Source organism: Crotalus tigris, unplaced genomic scaffold (assembly GCF_016545835.1).
Source record: "Crotalus tigris isolate CLP2741 ecotype Arizona unplaced genomic scaffold, ASM1654583v1 scf7180000018606.670481, whole genome shotgun sequence".
NCBI classification, from domain to species: domain Eukaryota; kingdom Metazoa; phylum Chordata; class Lepidosauria; order Squamata; family Viperidae; genus Crotalus; species Crotalus tigris.
In genome coordinates this window covers 267,237-287,889 of record NW_024097102.1, presented here as the reverse complement: position 1 = coordinate 287,889, position 20,653 = coordinate 267,237, and the positions used below count along the sequence as shown (strand labels likewise).

Here is a 20,653-nt window from a genome sequence, read left to right as displayed (position 1 = left end):
CTTGTTTTGTATCCACCAATAAAGGATTGTAAAGCCCCCAATGATTTTATCCCCTCGGACGATTCGTGTTTGGCGACGGCAAGGAAACTTTTGGGGCACTTGGAAGTTGGATGGCGCAGATTCTAAGGGGGGGGGACTAGATTTGGGGGGAGGGGACTGATTGTCTATCTACCCACACGCACACACATATAAAGCCACACACACGTGTATTTGTATGTCCATTTGCATCCCAAGTCGGAGCAAAGAAAGTTGTAAGGCTTTGCTTTGGTGAACAAGAGGGTCACTTCCCCTGTAATCATGTCAGATCGCCTGTTGAGAATGGAGGGGTGGGGTGGGGGGGCTGCCTCTTAATTCCACACCATTCCGGGTCTTTGTATCCGAACAGCAGGTGCGTTTGGAGGTCACTAATTGATCAATGGATCTTCCTCCTCCTGCGCCTATCCAGCCCTCCCACTGCGAGCGAGAAATCGGGGTATGTGATTTAAGCTTGAGAACTGGAAAGAGCCAAACTACTCTGAGGCCACCTCTTAATTTTTAATTTCGAATTGTTCTGTTATCTTTGTGGAAGGAGGAGCGCCTATGGCTTTAGTTGTGCTTGCACAGCACCAAAAAAAAAAAAAAAAAAAAAAAAATCATCCATGGGAACCAGTTCGGGTGTGATTCTTTTCGGCATCCTATGTACAACCTGGTGCCTTGCTTATTTACAAATACCTCTGAATAAGTCTTTAATAATTACAGTAATAATAATGAAATAAAAGCTTCTCCTTTGTTTCCAGCTACCACGTATGGCTCCATCTGCATCACAGAAACGAATAATCTCGGTTGGTTCAATCCTTAATCCATTTTCTTTCTCCCCCTCCCTCATTTTTTTCCAGGGAAACTAAGCCTGGAGGGGGAAAAATTAATACCCCTCAAACAAGGCACCGGTTCTGCCGCCTCCTCCCTTTCCTTAAAAAAATAAATAAATAAAGATTGCTTCGCTTTAAATAGCTGCCCTTTCCATACCCCTTTACCGCTCACTGCAGATAGTTTTGTAAAGGAAAATAAATAAATAAATAAAGGAAATCGACAATTCCCTAAATCTTCAGCTATTTTTACTATGTTAGACTTGGAACCTCCAGATCATTCTAAGAGCGAGAACGGAAACCTCGACTGGGCAAGACCCGTTTTTTTCCGACCGGTCTATATTCCTGGACAACATGTCCCATCGCCTGGGGATGCGTGTGGGATGGAAGATGCAGTCCCAGCGGTCTGGGAGTGTCAGCTTTCTTCTTGCTATCTAGTGTGGAACTCGCTCGCTTTCGGTCTCGTTGTCCTGAAGTTGTTTTTGCCACGCCGCCGCCTTTCCCGGGACAGAAGAAGCCGAGGCGGCAAAGGATGCTTTAGCCATAGGACCTGGAGTCCCTTAGCGCGCCTCCAAGCCTGGTTGCCGCCTGTCAAGAATTCGTGGCTGGGGGATTTGGAGTGCCTACTTCCCTGCGGAAAAAACCCTTTCTCCCTCCCGCCCCGCCTCCAAGAACCCTTTTCCCTTGGAACGGGCAAAAACGTCTCCTCTCCCTTTCAAATGACTGTTTTCTCTCTCTCTCTCTCTCTCTCTCTTGTTAAAAGACCCGCAGTCATTTGTTGTACGTATATAGCCACCTGTGTGTACATGCCTACGCGTGTCTACACTTAGGTGGGATGCAGGAAGCCTGCTTCCCAATTCACGTCTTATTAAAAAAAAAGATGAAAGAATACATTAAGGAGTCGTTGTTGTTTTTTTCTAGCCAACTTCCCTTCCCCAAGTATTTTTCGTGGTTACCACCACCGTCACTGCTATTTCAACAACTAAAGGCTGGGGTTTCTTTCTTGAAGTGGGCTCCTGTTAGGGAGAACTCGGCTTGACTTGGATTGAGCGAAATAAAATGTCGACTTTTCTTTCTTTCGTTTCCTCAATAGAATCCATTCAGAGCACGCTGTTTGGGACGCTGAGAGAAGGGGAACACCAGTCGGAGGACATAATTGGAGTGCTTCCCCCGGGTTCCACTTTGAGTCCGAGAGTTGCACTTTTTTGGCAGGGTTGAATCCCCGAATTAAGTCGGCACAAGGCGATGGAAATGGGGGGGAATCACCGTTGGCCTGCATCACGGTTCCGTCTTCCTTTAAGCAGAACAATAATAATAATAGAGCAGAAGCGAACGTGAAGAACCTGAAACAAATTTTTAAACAAATCGTCATATGTAAAAAAAAAAAAAAAAAAAAAAGGGAGGGGGGAGCAAATTGAAATAAACGCCGTGGTCAAGCTGAAAAATCTTAGACCCGCAAAGGGCCTTTTACCTTCAGACGACCTCCATAATAAAGCGTGATAGCCGGGGCTTTTGGCAAAGAAGATCTGAAAGGAGCTCCCAAGCGAGACCTAAGCTAATTTCATTAATCTGTGACTTTTCTGTTATGACTTTAACCCGGAATCTTTCCCTCCCATCCTCTGGTTAATCCCCGCGCCTGGAAGAAACACCCCCAACGCCCACTCTTCTTGACTGAGCCTTTGAGACGCAGTCCCCACGTTTGGTGAATCTCGAAGTTAACAATCTGGAAGCCGGAGGGACTTACTCCGAGAACTCAGAGAAGTAACAGGGTCAGACGTCGTTTTCGTTCCGGAGCAAAACCCAACGACTTTCTCAAGATTTCGCCTTCCGGGAATCAGGAATACGGCCGCCACGGCCCTAGCTTTGCTCGCAATACTCTCCGTCTCCCTTAGATTTTGCTTCCCCCCCCCCCTTTAACAGAAATCCAGATAAGGCTGCCCAATTCCCGCCCGCAACCCTAGAAGGAGATTCTGTTTTGCGGAGAGGGGTGGGGAAGGGGCAGAGATCTTCTGGCAAGGATTTATTTTGGGAAGGTGGCACAAAGTCTATAACAGATGCCCATTCGCCGACAGCCAAGCGCCTGCTCTTCCCGCTCGGCTCCTTCCTCCCAATAATGTCAAATTGACTTAAGTGCTGGTTCATCTGCGTTTCTCTTTGTCCACACCGGTTGTAAATTAGGGTTTCGAGATTAGCTAATTAAGGTGCATTAATCACGGCTAGAAAGAGAATGAATCAAAATCCCTGCTCCAAATTTACAAACTCACTTGGCCCTCCCCGCTCTTCCAACACCCCCCCCCCCCCAGAAGGGAGAACTGCTGACTCTCCCGACGAGGCTTGAAGGGCTGCCAGCTGAAAAACCGCCCTTATTCGCACCATCAGACTATCACAATCGCCGCCCCCGCCGCCGCAGAATACCTGTACCAGTTGCGCGGCTAAAAATCACCGCGAAAGGAGAGGGGAGAAAGCATTTTATAGGATCGGGGGGAAAAAAACACCAGAAAACCAATGGGAAGGAAAGGGGAAAGGAAAGGAATGGGGAAAGGAAAGGATTCAATCTGCTTGTCGCGTTGTCCCTGCTTCTTACAATTCGCCTCCTCTCCGTCCCAATCCTGCTTTCCTTAAACTGACAGACAGATCCCTTTTCCTTTAAGAAGCAAGACCACCACCCTCTCCATTAGACGCCCCCCCTCCCCATTCTTGTAGCCTTCCGTCTCCCTTCCCGTCCTCCCCCCCTCCTCTCCCAGTCAGGCGTCTATATCCGATTTGTGAGGCCGCGGCTGAAGGGGCAAAAAGACACGGACTTCTTCCTGCTCAGTTTTGTGGACGGGGGTCCGCCCCCTCTGGTTCGGAATCTGAGCCCAGCTCACAGTTTGGCCAGAGAACTCCCCCGTCCCCGATCATCATCATCCCCTTACAACAGAGCCAACAATCCTAGACGCTTAAAAAGGCAACCTCCGCTCTCCCCCCCCCTCCCCAATTCTCCGCCGTTAAATTAAGCCCGGTGTGGCGGAGGGAATACGCCTCTGCTCTCTTCTCGCCCGCCCTCCCCCCAATGCCCTCTCCGCCCGAGTCAGTTCTCTCGGCAGCCTCCATGCGCAGCTCTTCTGGAGCAGCCGACGAAGACGAGAGGAGCCAAGGCGAGGGGCTGCAGCCGGACCCCCACGCGGGCGCCGTCAGTCACCCCCCCCCCTTCATCCCCAGCCCTCCGGGCGGCAGCACAAAGCCAGCGGTTCCCCTGCGTTTGGCTAGGCAGCAGCCCCGCTAAGTGCAGGTGGCTCAGTCTCTGAATGCCCAGCCCGCTGAAAAGCCCAGCCGGCCCCCCGCTCCACCTGCTGCCCCCGCCCCTCCTTCCTTTCTTTTGGTCAAGAACCTCATAATTAATTTTAAGTTAGTCAAGGTACGGTATCATTAAAAACGGGGCTGGCAAAACAGAGTCGGAGACACGAGGAGGAGGAGGGGATGAGTGTGGGTGTAAGTGGCTGGAATACACAAGAGGGGAAGTGAAGGGGGGGCTTTAAAAAAAGACAAGAGGGTTGATTTGCATAAAGCTTTGTCTTTTTTAGCGCCTGTAGCGCTGCCAAGGGTTATAACGCTAATTGCGCAAGATCAATGGGACTATTGTAGTCCACGGATTTCTAGGATTTTATTTTATTTTTTCAAATGGCTCTGTGTGAGTGTGTATGTGTGTGTGTGGGGGGGGAGGAATGGGAGAACGACCCCAAGTTGTAAAATCCCAGATGTGGGTGATAGGGACGAACTCTTTCTGCCATAATAGCTCTCACGTTCGTATTAAAAGAACCAGGTGTTTAAAATGGGCTTCTACCACTAAAAGAAGCGACCTTCTCCCACCCACGCCAACAGACTCAGGACGTATTAACCTTGTTTTAGATTAGACGGGTATTGGTGGTGGTTACAAACATGTGTGACAGTGCCTCTCAGCGGCTGGAATAGGTATTTCAGAGAGTCAGCGGATACTTTGGAGAAGCAATCGTAGCGCGGGACTCTGCTGCCCCTTAGTGGACAGAGAAGAAAACGAACCATTCCCTGTGGCAAAGAAAAGATGTGGGAGCCAGATTGTGAAATTGCTCTCCACCAAGGAGAATAGAATAGAATAGAACAGAATAGAATAGAATAGAATAGAACCTTGGAGGTCTTCTAGTCCAGCCCCCTGTTCAAGCAGGAAAACCTATACCATCTCACACAAGTGACTGTCTAGCTCTTCTTAAAAATCTCCAGTTATGGAGCACCCATGATTTCTGGAGGCAAGCTGTTCCACTGGTTAATTGTCCTCACTGTCAGGAAGTTTCTCCTTAATTCCAGGTTGCTTCTATCTTTGGTCAGTTTCCAACCACTGTTTCTTGTCCTGCCCTCTGGTGCTCTGGTGAATAACGTGACCCCTTCTTCTTTGTGGCAGCCTCTCAAATACTGCTATCATGTCTCTCCTATTTCTTCTTTTCTTTAGGCTAGCCCAGGGGTAGGCAACCCAAAACACTCAAAGAGCCACTTGAACCCGTTTCCCACCAAAAACAAAACACCGGGAGCCGCAAAACCCTTTTGATATCTAAAATGAAGATAACACTGCATATATTCTTTTTTATCTTTATTATAGGTGTGTGTTTGTGTGTGTGAGAGAGAGAAAGAGAGAGAGAGAGAGAGTTTGTGTATGTGTGTGTGTGTACACACACACACACACACATACACACACACACACGTTAAAAATAAAAGTAAAAATATGACTCTTGGGAATATCCATACTATTAAAACAATGATCACCGAGAGAATGCTTTAAGAGAATAAAATTACATACACACACAGGTAAAAAAAGGATATATGCAGTGTTATCTTCATTTTAGATGTCAAAAGGGTCTCTCTCTCTGTGTCTCTCTCCCTCTTCCCCCACTCTCTTTCTTTCTCTCTCTTTTCTCTCTCTCTTTCCCCCTCCCTCTCTCTCTCTCTCTTTCTCTCTCTCTCTTTCTCCCCCCCCCATCTGCTGCTCACCTGGCAAGCTTCAAGTTGTTCTCCAACAATCTCAGGGGTAGGCAACCTCGTGTCTTTTATGACTCATGGACTTCAACTCCCAGAATTCCTGAGTCAGCCTAGCTGGGCTAGCTAGCTCTCTCCTGCCCTTCCTGCTTCCTGCAGAGACGCAGCAAAGGGAGGAGCTCCGCCCAGAAAGCTTTTCAGCTCCTCGGAGAACAATGTGAGTGCACTCTCTTTTACACATATATACACACACACACACACACACACACACACACACACAACACACACACACACACACACAGAGAGAGAAAGAGAGAAGCAGGGAAGCGCAATTGCCTCTCTCTGTCTCTGTCTCTCTCTGCAAAGGCAGAGGAGGCTGGGAGCCACAAGGGAAGGCTCAAAGAGCCGCATGCGGCTCCGGAGCCGCAGGTTGCCGACCTGTGGGCTAGCCAGACCCAAGTCCTGCAGCCGTTCTTTGTATGTTTTAGTCTCCGGTCCTTTGATCATCTCAGTTGCTCTTCTCTGAATTTTTTCCAAACTCTCAACATCTTTTTTGTGATATGGTGACCAAAATTGGCTGCAGTATTCCAGGTGTGGTCTTACTAGGGTTTTATAAAACGGTACTAATATTTGGTGTGATCTTGATTCTATGCTTCTGTTTATACTCAGGATTGTATTAGTTTTTTTGGCTGCTGCTGCACGCTGCTAGCTCATGGTTAAGTGATCATCCACTCCAATGTTCTTCTCACAGTTACTGTTTTTAAGCCAAGTCTCACCCAGTCTGTACTTCTACTTTTGATTTTCCCTGCCTAAATGTAGAACTTGGCTTTTCTCCACATTGAAACTTATTTTGTTGGATAGGGCCCATTGTTCAAGTTTGTCAAGATCTTTTTGGATCCTGGAGTGTTGGGTACTCCTGCTAGTTTGGTGTCATCTGCAAATTTGATGAGTTCTCCTTCAATTCCCTCATCTAAGTCATTTATGAAGATATTGAAGAGTACGGGGCCTAAGACGGAACCTTGTGGCACCCCACTGCTTACTTCTCTCCATGTGGATGTAGTGCCATTGAGGTCTACTTGAGTACGGTTTGCCAGCCAGCTATAGATCCATCTGGTGGTAATGTTGTCTATTCCACCTTTTTCTAGCTTACCAAGGAGTAGGTTGTAGTCTACCTTATCAAATGTCTTACTGAAGTCTAAGTATACTACGTCCACAATATTTCACTGGTCTATTAGTTTAGTCACTTTATGAAGAATGAAATAAGATTGGTTTGGCATGATCTGTTTTTAACAAACCCATGCTGGTTAGTAGTTATAACTTTGTTTGCTTCTAGTTGTTCGCAGATCTGTTTTTTGATTATCTTTTCCCAGGTATTGATGTTAGACTGATTGGTCTGTAGTTTCCTGGGTCTGTTTTTTTTTCCTTTCTTAAAGATGGGAACCCCATCTTTAGGTATTTCCCCAGTGCTCCAGGATTTTTGAAAGATATAGTGCAATGTTTCTGAGATAACATCTGCCAGCTCCTTCAGAATCTGGAATGTAGTCTGTTGGGTCCTGGTGATTTATATTCATCAAGGTCGGATAGTGTTTTCTTACCATTTTCTTGCTTATTTTAATTTTTGTTTCTAGTTTGTTTTTTGCAGTATTTTTTGGGGGGTATGTTGGGCTATAGTTTCTTTTTATGTGAAGACTGATGCAAAGTATGAGTTAAGCAGCTCTGCTTTCTCCCTGTTGCCTCTAATTACCTTGCCATCTTTTCTCTTTACTGGACCTATAGTTTCCTGGGGGGCTTATGGAGCTAAGACTGAATGTGTTTCAGCATAGATGGCCACCACAAAATTGTACATTGGCTCCTGGCTGGCCTGGGCCAGGGCCAAGGCAGAGAAGGCCATTCCCTCACTGTTTCCAGGATGGCTTCGCGGGCCACATGAAACCACTTCGCGGGCCGCATCCGGCCCCTGGGCCTTGTGTTTGACATGTCTTTTCCTAGACTCTCTTGTTACCTGCCTTCCATTTCAACTTCTCTCCAAACTTTCCAAAAGGAGAGCTCTCCTCAACTATTTTATTTGGGGAAGAAGGGGGGTAGGTTTGTGCTAGCCCACCTTAATAATATTTGGAAATCTATTTCTACTTTATATGTGAAAGACCCTTCACTGCAGTTGGATATTGAAGTCACTGTCATTGCTTATTCATCCATTCCATGTTTGTCAGATTCAATTATTGCTATCCCCTGCAAGTGAGTAATTACTCAAAAACCATTTCAGTTACCTCACTCCTAGACACAAATCATGACAGGATTTTCCTCCCTCCTCTGGGTTCTATTTCTCTCACAGGGCTGTTAATGTGGGAATAAAATTAGGGGAGACCCCATCCCAACTCTGTTGCCTTGAGAGAAAAAGTGAGATATCCACAAAGTTTACTTGGATATTTTTCTTATTTCTATTTTCCTTATCCATACCTTTTCATAGCTTCTTATGCATATATCCCCTCTCCCATGAAACATAACGCAGGTAGATATGAGAAAAAAGTTATTTTTCATATCATGATAAATTGCCTTTCCTCCTATCCGAACTTTAGGGAAAGAAAACATGGGCAAATCTCATGCAGTATCTGTTAGAATTTTAAAACTGAAGCATGCAGATGAAATCTTAGCAAGAGTCATTCATGTTATCATTACACCTCATACTGGATACATCTGCTGAAGATGATCATGCTTAACATATCCACAAGAATATTCTTGTTATCAAAATTTGATATTCCTGTTTGTTAATTTTGCTATTTTTATATTACTGTAGCTTTAAGGGAAAAAAGCAGATTCAGGTTCTTTGTCCTTCAGGAAGAAGGAGGGAAAGTTTCTTATCCATCTTCTTTTGTGAATCTTCTTTTCAAAATGGGTAATAGGTCATCCCAGAGCCAAAGCAGGCACTAAATTTGCTTGCTACAGGATCCAGATTAGGCTTGCAACAACTTCAAACCTGGGAACTGGAACTACATTAAGGTCTTCAAAGAAAAAAAAGACACCCTCCAGCCAAGGCAGAAAGTGTTATCAGGATAAAGAGAGAGTTGCCTATGCTCTCCAGTTCTCCAACTTCCAAATTTTAAAATAAAGTATTATTACTTTTTGCCCGATCTGCAAATTTCCTCTACACATTTGGGAGAAACCTCCATGAAACCCAGAGGACTTTGTTTTTAGTAAAGGATAGAAATTGCTGTACTTCTGAACACTAAGCCCTTCCCCCTTCTCACCCAACCCCCATCACTCACACGGTCTCCAGGCCAGAGGATCTCCTGAACACGCAGGCACAAAACAGCTTTTTCAGGGAAGGGAGGAAAAAGGTGCACACGCATAGAAGGCGAGACTCTGTCACCGGCACTGGGCAAAAGGCTCCCCTCTCTCTCTCTCTCTCTCTCTCTCTCTCTCTCTCTCTCTCTCTCTCTCTCTTTCTCTCTCTCTCTCTCTTCTTTTAGCCTCAAAGAAGCTGGAGTAGGGAGCTGCGAGCCAATCCAAGGAGGCGAAAGATGTCTTTATTTAGGAAAGGGGAACGGAGCTAGAGCCGAGTGTGTCTCAGTTCCTAAGACCATCAGTAATATGTGTTTTCCGATGGTCTTAGGCGACCGCTGTGAAAGGGTCATTCGATCTCCCAAAGGGTTGCAACCCACAGGTTGAGAACCGCTGCTTTACATGGATGCAAAGCTGGCTGAGCAACCATACCCAACCAATGGACATTGACTGCTTAATGAGAAGCCAAAGAAGAATGTTGCCTGGTGATATTTATCTATTTGTATCTTGTACTGTTCAAAATATTTATAAATGACTTGGAAGGATAGTTAGAAGATATTATATAATATAATCTTGGAAACTGCCCATTTGCTATGAGAGGGTGGCAAATAAAAAAAGAAATTATCAAATTTGTTGACATCACAAAGATAGGACTGATTCAACTGATAGCGTTGTGATTCAGGAGGAACTCAGTTAGCTGGAACAATAGGCAAAAATCGGAAAGAGGAATTTAATTAGGGACGAAATCCAGTAGGACCATACTGGTCAGCAAAACATGTGAAAAGGATTTGAGTGCTTTGGCAGATCATATGCCAGTAATTTGATACAGCTGCAAAAATATCAAGATTATCAAACTAACCTAAGAGAGAAGCAACCTAGAAGTTCCTGACAGAACAATTGTTCCTGTCAGAACAATTAACCAGTGAAACAACCTGCCTCCAGAAGCTGTGAATGCTCCAACACTGGAAATTTTTAAGAAGAGACTGGACAGCCATTTGTCTGAAATGGTATAGCATTTCCTGCCTGAGCAGGGGGTTGGACTAGATGACCTCCAAGGTCCCTTCCAACTTTACTACTACTACTACTACTACTACTACTACTACTACTACTACTACTACTACTAAAATATCTCTACTGCATTCAATTCTTTTAGAACAGGCAGTGACAAACTGGAGCTTGCCCAGATTCAAATAACAGGGTTGGAACGGGCCTTGGAGACAATCAAAAGAAAATTCTGGTTTACAATCTTGTCCTCTGACGGCTGGATAATTTCTTTGAGATTCTTTCAGAGTCTTTATGGGATTTGTTTTAGCCAACTTGATTGTTGGGGGGGGGGACCAATTCTGCTGCTGCTGATTCTGATTTCAGTGATAGCTTTTTCCACCAAACTGGGGCTTCCATCCCTTGTGATCCACATTTTCCAGTCTAAAAGAACAGGAAGGAGAGAGTTCCCTTGTACAGATAGTCCTCAACTTGCAATAATTTGCCTGGTGGGATCACGTATCATCTTTTGCGACCTTCTGACAATCAAAATCAATGGGGAAGCCATATTCACTTAACAACTCTGTTACTAACTTAACAAGTGCAGTGATTCCCTTAACATCTTTGGCAAGAAAAGTGATAAAAATGGGGCGAAATCCACTTAACAAAAAAATATTAAATTAATATTTTTTAAAAAATTATGTTTCAGCATATTACATAAGTATGTAAATGTTTGATTGTGGAATGATGAAGTGAAAGAAACCGGGAATAAACAATTGCGGAGGAAAAACAGAATGAGAGAAATAGATTGTATAATGTGTATAAAGAAAAAAGTAAAAAGATTGTCCAACAGAGCAAGCAACAGTTAAATGATCTTGAGAAAAAGCTAAGCCAGGTTGATCAAAATGAAATGTTTTGGAAGTGAAGAGGGCAAATCAAGGAGAGGAACTGGGATTAAAAAGGAAAATAATAAAATTATTTGGGATGAGAATGAAATGGAATGCTGGAAAGAGTATTTTAAAAGTGTGTAAAAGGTTTGAGAGGTAGATGTCAAAAAGTGGAAATTTTTAAAAGGCCACAAATGTTAATCCCAAGGAAAAACGTTGATGAAAAGTAAGTCATGAGTGCTATGAAAATATTGAAAAATAGTAAGGTTGCGGAAGTAGATGATGTCACTGGGGGAATGTTGAAATACAAATCTGGCTGATTAGGAATGACTGTGACTGTGACTTGCTTAATATGTGAATAAAATCTGCATCTCAGGCTTTTGATTGGAGAAGTGTTGATATTGCTCCACCAAACAAAAGGAAAGGTAACAAAGTGAATGCACAAACACAGAAGAACAACTTTGTTAAGAGTGTTTAGGAAGATACTTATCAGAGTTCTTAATGAAAGGGTACAGGAAGGAGAAGAAATAAAATTTGCAAAAGCAATACATTTTATGCAGAGAAAGGATGCTCAGACTAAATTTTTGGTGTTCCTCAGGTCAAAAACTACTAAATATAAAAAAATAAAGAAAAAAATAATTATGCTGGTTGATTTAGTGGGAACATATGATAAAATGAACAGGCTTCAATTGTGAAATGTTTTGCACAAATATGAAGCTGAAATGTACAGTAAGAAAGGTCTTACTGAAATTTTTGATGAAAGTTGTAAGATTGCTACCGGTATATAATAAAAACATGCACGTGTGAGAATAAACAGAATGCTTTGTAAATGGTTAACATTGATTGAGTAAGGAGAAAGATGAGGCTCTATAAAGACCTCTTGGTCCATTTACTTACTTACTTACTCACTCACTCACTCACTCACTCACTCACTCACTCACTTACTTATTTAATTTTTAACTCTACCTGTATTGTTTTATACCTAACTCAAAGTGGTGAACATACTTAATACTCCTTCTTCTTCTTTATGGACAAACACATAAGGAATCTTTATGGTGATGTTAATGATCTGTCAGTTGGGTACATGAATAAACACTTCTGTAAGGAGATGATGACACCTTATTTGCTGACCATCCAAATGATGACACCAGTTTTACATGGATTATACGCTGCAATAATTGATATAAATCTATATATTAATGCAGCAAAATTTTGTTCAATGGGAAAAACTGATGCAATGATTGCATGTTATATACAAATGCTTAAAAGAGCATAAAAGTGCATAAATTTGTGTACCTTGCCTACTAAGTATAGGCAAGAGAAGGAGACATTTTAAGGTGCTAGTGGGAAGGTAGTGAATCGTATATAGTTTGTTGCACACAAAATACATAATCAGCTCAATTAGACAACTTAGCTACATTTAAAGAATGTCAATCTTGGCTTGTTTTAATCTTAATTAGTGCATGTGTGTGTGAATCCAAAGAAATTAGTTCAGGATTCACTGCATTGTGTAAACTTTGAAAATGAGTTGCTTTAGTAAGCAAACTAACTATATTATATAAATACAGCCAATAAGTGTGATACTTATTGAAGTGGTAGAATCCAAAACCTAGTTTTTCCTGGCAAAGCTCTTATATTTTAGTATCCCAGAGACAGATGGAACTCACAAGTCCTCCATGGAAGAAAAACCTTACCTGTTAAATTTCAGCCTGCCTTACTGTTATTAGAGGCACAATAGACTGTCACAATAGCTTCTTGAACTGTACCATTGTGGACTCTAACTGAAGGGCTATAGGAATAATAGGAAAGGAAAGAAAGGAAGACAGAACTTCATCTGAAGAAAATTTCAGTTTATTGTAACATATGCAGCTCTACACTTTTTAAAATTAAGGTTTTTGAACTTCTCAAATACAATTGTGTTTTCAAGGGTCTTTTTATGATTGAGAGTTAAAGAAAATCTTTGATTCTCCAGATTGTAACATGCTCAAAGGAAGAGATGCCTTCCCCTGATTGCCTGTTGTGAAGTTAGGTCGTTATCCTTCAGAAATCACTCCGAGGGCAGCCTGATTAATAGACTGATCCATCAAAATTGCTGGCATTGGGTCAATGTCACATGGCCAGGCAGGGAGAAGGCCATGCATTATTCACTCCTCTTGCAAAAGGGCTTCAGCCACAAAATATGAATGCATGATGGATGTAAAGGATTGAGATCTACAAGAGGACAAAAGACCAGGCTTCCAGCTACGTATATCCTAGTACATAAGAGGAAGAATTGACTATCTGTCCCCACAAAATGCATTTAGGTTTTCCCCAGGTTTATATGGACATGGGATGGATGAGCCTTAAGTATCTGGCTTGAGAGTGTTCAAGAACTGGAGCCTGACGGGCATTCTATGCAACTTTATGTATGTAAGGGTGTATGTCTGTAGTACAGATCAACAGAGACATTTCAATTCCAAATCAATAGATCATATAATGTGAAAATGACCTGAAGAACTATAGCTAGCTAGGCAGTGTTTCCCAAACTTGACAATTTTAAGGCATCAGGACTTCAACTCCCAGAATTCTGGGAGTTGAAGTCCACATGCCTTAAAATTGTCAAGTTTGGGAAACACTGAGCTAGAGGAAACTAGCTGAACCAGATGAATAGTCTGTCCAAATTAAAGAAGGCTTCTAATTGATCTCATGTCATTGCTGTAAGCTGCCTAGAGTAGCCTCATGGTGAGATAGGCAGCCAATAAATTTAACAAATAAATAAATATCCTGTCCAAAAGAAGAAATCTTGCTGGGTAGTTGGCAAATCTGACAGAAACTTTGGATCAGTTCCTTCAGCTTTGCTCATTTGTTAGCTATTTTGGACAACCATACCATTTGCTATCAAGTTTTGGCACCAAACTGTGTAGCAAACAAAGGAAACTGTCCCAGCTAGTGTAAGCTGAGATGATCTAGAATTCCAAGAGACTTATTAAAAGAGTTCTGCATGCCATCCCTTGACTCATATCTTATATGCAATTAGGATTATGGACCTCCTTTGAAAGATGAAGATAAGTTCAGAATGACTAATGTTACATAGTGCATGGAAAAAATTAAAATATTTGCACAAATTGTCCCACCCATTTTTCTATTGGTCCCTATCAACCTTGTGGGGATGAGTGGAGCCTTTAGCATTCTATCCAAGACTGGATGAAAGTTTCAACTCCAAGAAAAGTCACCCACCCCTGATCTGAAGCTGACAGTAAGTAATGCACACAAGTAGGGTCTAGAATTATTTCCTGTCCATAATACATTCAATCAATCTTCTTGCTTTTAAAACTAACAGTACTGCAATACACTTTTCCTGTTACCAAGAGCTACAGCAGCTCAAGTTCACCTTGCAGCCTGTTGAATCAACATAAAACCTTGAAAAGGACAAGATATCATATATATTACCATCTCCTGCTTAGTCTCTGTCATCAGTGCTGAGTGGCAATTAAAGCACCCTGCCAGGGCCAGACTGAATGAACAAACAATTCAAGCTGTCACAACAATTGCATTGTTGCCAAGGAAGTAATGTGCAGTCTGAAAGGTGTGTCCTCCTGCGAGGTCTTCTGTGACATTGGAAAGGCAATTTGTTTGCTTGCTTCTTTATCCTAAAACTTATTTGTCACTTTTTTTCCTGGGTGATTTTCAAAGATGACCTATAAGCAAAACTAAAGCATTAAAATAACTCTATAAATCAAAGAGAGAAATGGTTGCAACAACTGTGCAATAATTAAGAAGAAAAAGTGTTCCCATAAATGCCTTAATTAAAAGATCCAGTGAGTGAACTACTAATTGATTTTAAGATGAAAGTTGAAAATCCCATTGTGAGATATAAATTTTTGCATGCTGAAAAACAAATTGAGGGAAATGGAGGCTAGTTTATAAGGTCACCCATCAGTGCTTTACACAAGGCCTTTAGCTTCAGTCTGTCAGCTATTACTCCACTTGAACTCAGTCATCATCATCTGTTTGGCCATGGTAGATTAAGTCCACTTTCTGGACCTTTAAAGTCACAGCAGATAGTAGTAGCTAGCTAACCTTGGATGTTCTCAGAAAGACCTAAGCATATAAAACTGTTGAGAAGAGAGTGATTGCTAATTTGCTGATTAAAAACCAACTCTTTGATATTTATTACATCAGATATATATTGTAGCTATCCAATCAATGGATGGTTATGTTATAGACCAAGGGTCTTCAAACTTGGCCCTTTTATGACTTGTGGACTTCAAGTGGCTGAGAAATTCTGGGAGTTAAAGTCCACGAGTCATAAAAAGGCCAAATTTGAAGAGCATCCATTGGCTGAGGTGGGAGGGTCAAGAAATCAGAATGCTAATCATGATTGCATAATTAAGCCTAACTTCTTTTTTACCTGCTTTTTATATGTGCAATGTCTATCAAAAGAAGTGTGGCTTTGATCATGAGGTCATAGCTGCCATATTAATGTTTTTGACCTCTTCCAGAAGACACACATGCTCAATGGGCTATTTTTTGAGCAGTTCCTTTCTTTAGCAGTACAACCTCAAAGATTTTGTCTTGTTTTATTTTATTTTGATAGTCCTGGAGGTTTTAAAGCTCGCTTCTTGTCGATGAAATTGTACAGTTGAGTTTCATAAGCCACAGTCTTTCAGATTTGAATTTTGAAAATAGAAAGCAGAATCAAAATAAAACAAAAATATCCACTATGAATGTTGAGAGTCCGCAGATCAGATGTTTGTTTCAATCCTTAGGAAAAGAAATGCAAAATGAGATCACCAGTTTTAATTTTCATTGTGTATGCATTAAATCTAGGCAGTTGACCAAAAATATGGATTTAATTAATACTTGAACAGAGACAGAAGCCCCAATGACTAGTGCTCATCATTCCTGTTAATGTCCCTTTTTTGAAAAGTACCTGTGTACATATTATTTGTACATATGGAATCTTTGAGCAGAAGATTATAAGAACAGGTGAGGATGGGTGGCAGTTATGAATTATAAAAGCCCCAATATTGCCTTCTTCTCCATATGTCCAACAAACATTTGGTGTCTGAAAAAGACAATTGCATTGCTTCTCCCCAGAATTCATTTAGTGAAAAATGAAAAGATTTGTATGAAGTGGGTATTGGTGCAGATGTTAAAAAGTGTGAGCCAAAGTCAGTGTAGACCATATGGCTGGGATTATGTTCAATTTAATTCCCTCCGGTTCATTTGCTAGCATATGTGTGCTTGTAACTACCTTTGTTACTTGTTATGTTAGACAGAAAAGGAGATAGGAAAATGGAAAACTTGTGAGATTTTTAATCTGATTTCGAGAGTATGCAATTTGCCATGTGCCGGCATAAAAACTAGGCTTTTGATGATTATCTGCACTAACTCCTCAATATTTGGAAAACTGCCCAAGAATAATCAACATGTGAATTGTGACTGTCTTTAGTGAGTGTACTGAATATATAAATAATGATGTGAAATTTGTTTTCATGCTAGCAGAATTATTTATTGTGTGTGTTTGCATGTGTACAGATAAATAGCAAAGAGTTAGTTCTCCTAGAAAAGAAGGGATTGGAGGAAAGCTATTTTAGCCCTGGGGTGAAAGTAGCTACCAAAAAGCCTGTCAGGAACATCCTGAGAATAGTAATACAGCCATATGTCAAAACAGGAAGAGATATTCCCTGAAGCCATGAGACCTTTGAAGGACTTACATCCATGACAAGCATTGGATTCATCCTGCATCCACTGAAAACACATGTATTAAATCAGGGGTCTTCAAATTTGGCCCTTTTATGACGTGTGGATTTCAATCCCCAGAATTCCTCAGCCAGACACTGGCTGAGGAATTCTGGGAGTTGAAGTCCACATGTCATAAAAGGGCCAAGTTTGAAGACCCCTGTATTAAATCCTAGGAGTTAAGCAGGGTCAAACTATGGTTAGTAGTTTGGAGCTTGCCTGTGAATTCTAGCATTATTGACTTAAATGTGGAGGCTGAAAAACCCTGGAAAATAGGCAATGGCCAATCATTTAGATAGCACTACTAAGAAACTGTATGAATGCAATTACATGGATTTCAGTTCACTTCGAGCACATCTTTACATATGTCCTCTCTTCTTGCTCTCTGTACTGTGGTGGCCCAGTAGTGCAGTGGTGACACAGTGGTTAGAATGCAGCATTGTGGGCTAATTCACTGCTGACTTCCAGGAGTTTGAACCTGACTGGCTCAAGGTTGACTCAGCCTTCCATCCTACCAAGGTCAATAAAATGAGGAGCCAGATAGTTGACTCTGGAAACTGCTTAGAGAGGGTGTAAAGCACTATAAAGTGGTATATAAGTCTAAGTGCTATTGCTATTAGACTGTATACAAGTAGTTCTCGGCTTACGAGTATTTGTTTCATGACTTATCAAAGTTACAACTATGCTGAGAAGAGTGATTTGCAAGCAGTCCTTGGATTTATGATCATCACAGCATCCCATGGTCACACAATCACAGTCTGGATATTTGGCAGCTGACATGCATTAATGACAGTTGCAGCATCCCAGGGTCAAATGATCACCATTTGTGACCTTCCCAGCCAGCTTCTAATAAGGGGGAAGCTGGCACAGAAAGTTGCAAGTTACAGTCACACTGCTTAACCATGAATTTTACAGTCCCAACTGAGGTCATAAGTCAAGGACCTGTATGAGTATTTATTGAACAGTGTACCTCTCTGCACTCACAAATATATTTGTATATCATTATATAAATTATAATATATATGCATTCATAGACACACTTGCACACACATACATAAATACAAGCATATACATAGGCTGTTTAATAAAATGTAATATTCTTTTTTGCAAATTCTATCTAAATGCAGAAGCAAGGTTTCATTCCTTACCATAGCTATGCTTTGTATTGAAAATAAGTGAAAAAGCAGTACAGTTTTTACTTAAGAGTCCTAACCAAGATTGTGATGGTTTCTAGCTCTAGACCTTTTTCTTTCCAAAAGGAATTAATTTAAAGCTATAATTGTTCTCTTATTTCCTTTCCTTTTTTTTTTTTGAAAGAGAGGGAGGGGTTATCTGACTAAGTTAACAAAAAGCTGCAATTTTGTAGTCAAATAATGGAAAGTGCATCTGCCTAAATTGATTTGCTTTTTCATTTTGTCTTATTTTATCTCTTTGTTCTTATTCTTGCTAATGAGACTTTGATCTAAAACGTATGAAAACAGCATTATTGTGGTTGCTGATGGATGGCCTAGTAGTTGCAGATTCTTAAAACAGAGCCCTATGACCTATTTAGCAATGGGAAACTTCCCTAAAATTAAAAAAAAAAAAGTCTTCTAGACAGTGAGCTAAGTATTATGGCACACCAAGAACTGGGTGCCCATTTTCATGAGTCTGCTAATGCTAGCCATTTCAAAACAGGATTTGCAGACAAATTTGATCAATGAACAAATTTGTGATTTTACTCCCTTCTTGCTGAATGTGGGAAGCTAAAGGGGGAAAAAAAGGGTACAGTGATAAAGAAATGCTAATATTTAAGAAAACTTCCAAATCCATCTGATGGAAGTTAATAGAGGTGGAAAAAATGACCAATATGTACTAGTGGAATTTGGGTGCATGATTTTGGAACCTACTGTAGTTTGAGGTAGCTTGTGTGGGCATCTTCATCGAGCAATTTGCAGCCTTTAGACTCCCTCATTGCAATTAAATGCCAGAGAAGAAATCAAAGAATTCCTTCCTTCCTTTAATTTTCAGACTTTGAACTATTTCCCAGAAAACTAAATTATACTTTCCACTCTTTTAATTTCTGAATATTTATATTTCACATCATTTTATAGATAACAGTCTAATAAAATCAATAAAATGAATTGACTCCAACAAGCAAAGTAATAATGCCACCAATAAATATATATTTTATATTGCCAGGCACAGCTATCCACCACCCACTGATAAACCTGCTGAGGTGTAGATTTTTAGATTTTTTTTGTAGTGGTCAATAAACATACAAAAATGATTTACAGCAAACTGCTGTAGATGGCTGTTTCCTGGCTTGAGAATCCTGTCTCTCCTATAGCAGAGAACCAATATTTTTTCTTCTGACAGACTTGTAAAAATTTTAATTTAGGGGATGGAAGCTCTTAAATTATTTATTGATGGGCATTTCTCGGATGATTTTTTTTTTAAAAAAGTTCAAGCTGTAGAAGTTGGCAGACTCGAAAAGCTACTTTCCATTTCCAGAATTATCTTTATTATGAATAAGATAATGCCCCAAATCCTGAAAGTCTGCCAAAGCCATTTTCCAGATCAACTTATACCTAGCAAAATTAAAGCAGAATTACCCTGAGTCTCTTTCTCTCACTTGTCTCTCCACTCCAAGCCCTAAATCTTTTCTACAACAATCCTAATTTCTGCTCTATATTTGCAAGGTGTGCTAGACTTTACAAAATGAGAGAGAGAGAGAGAGAGAGAGAGAGGGAGGGAGGGAGGGAGGGAGGGAGGGAGGGAGGGAGGGAGGGAGGGAGAGAGAGAGATTTGCAAACAAGGGCCAAAATGGGTGGAAGGTGTATGAAGTTGTACCATGATGATATATTGGTTTGTGCTTGTTTATGATTTTCCTGGATTTCTTTTGAGGTTCTTTTCTAGTTTGTCTATTTCACTGTATTAATTCTATCCTGAACTTATTCAATAATTGTCATGTATTTTCAGCCTATGTGACTGTGAACAAGTAAAGTGAATTGGTGGTCTGCACATGGGAATGGCAACTGCAGTTATTCAGGGAGAAACGCTTCCCACTCCATTTCTAATTGAGTCACACCTTGATGTTTTCAAGGATATGCTGATGTCCAGAGGCAGCCTCACTCCAGCAAAGCTAAGACAGAATATGTGTAGAATAAAACGTGTAGAATAAAAGGAGATAGAAAGTGGATGAGACTTGGATATTGATAAGTATTATAGGCAAGCAAGAGGACTATTAGTCAACTGGTGAGATTCCTGCCTAGAACTTGGCTTGGGAGCTCAGCTGGGGGGCTGAAACCAACACTACTGAAACCAACACTACTAAGAGAAGAGCTTGTTGCTTGACCTGGACCTGGGTAGCAACTAGAAAAGGAAAGACCAGATGGAGGCAGTACTTCATTACAACTATTGCAAGAACTTTTGAAAAAGGGCAAAAGTTGTATGCTACCTTATAAATTTTCAGACTTTTGTCTGAATTGAATATTAAAAGATTGACTTCAAAGGACTGAGTATTAAAGGTATATTTATGTGGCACCAGCAACTTGCAAGTCCTAGAAGGATGATGTTGATCCAGAGCAATAGCTTGTTGTTGAGAAGGCATGTGCTGCAATAAAGCATTTTGTAAAGATTTGCTACACTGTGGTGTGTCAAGTCCCTAGAAAGCAAAGAAACCTTACACTAGCAACTGAAATTCACTGGAGAGGTTAAAGATGGCCATTAAGGTTCAGGTGGAGCTATTATGACTGTTGGATTCTGTGAATAATAAGTCCCATGATTTGAGACCTGCTCATACTTCACCAGGCCTGGATACAATATACAAGGAATGCGATATATTCCTGATTCAAGAGGCTACATTTAACAGAATAACAGAATTGGAAGGGACCTTGGAGGTCTTCTAGTCTAACCATCTGCTCAATCAGGAAACCCATAACATTTCAGACAAATGGTTGTCCAATCTCTTCT

General features: G+C 41.2%; 1 long non-coding RNA gene across 1 annotated transcript; it reads right to left on the bottom strand.

Moving 5' to 3' along the window:
* Positions 1 to 1,734: 1,734 nt before the first annotated feature.
* LOC120313325 lies at positions 1,735 to 3,108 on the bottom strand. Its single transcript, XR_005558120.1, has 2 exons — positions 2,590 to 3,108; positions 1,735 to 2,188 (listed from the first exon to the last, which is right to left on the bottom strand). It is a non-coding gene; the product is annotated as an uncharacterized LOC120313325 (long non-coding RNA).
* Positions 3,109 to 20,653: the final 17,545 nt, after the last annotated feature.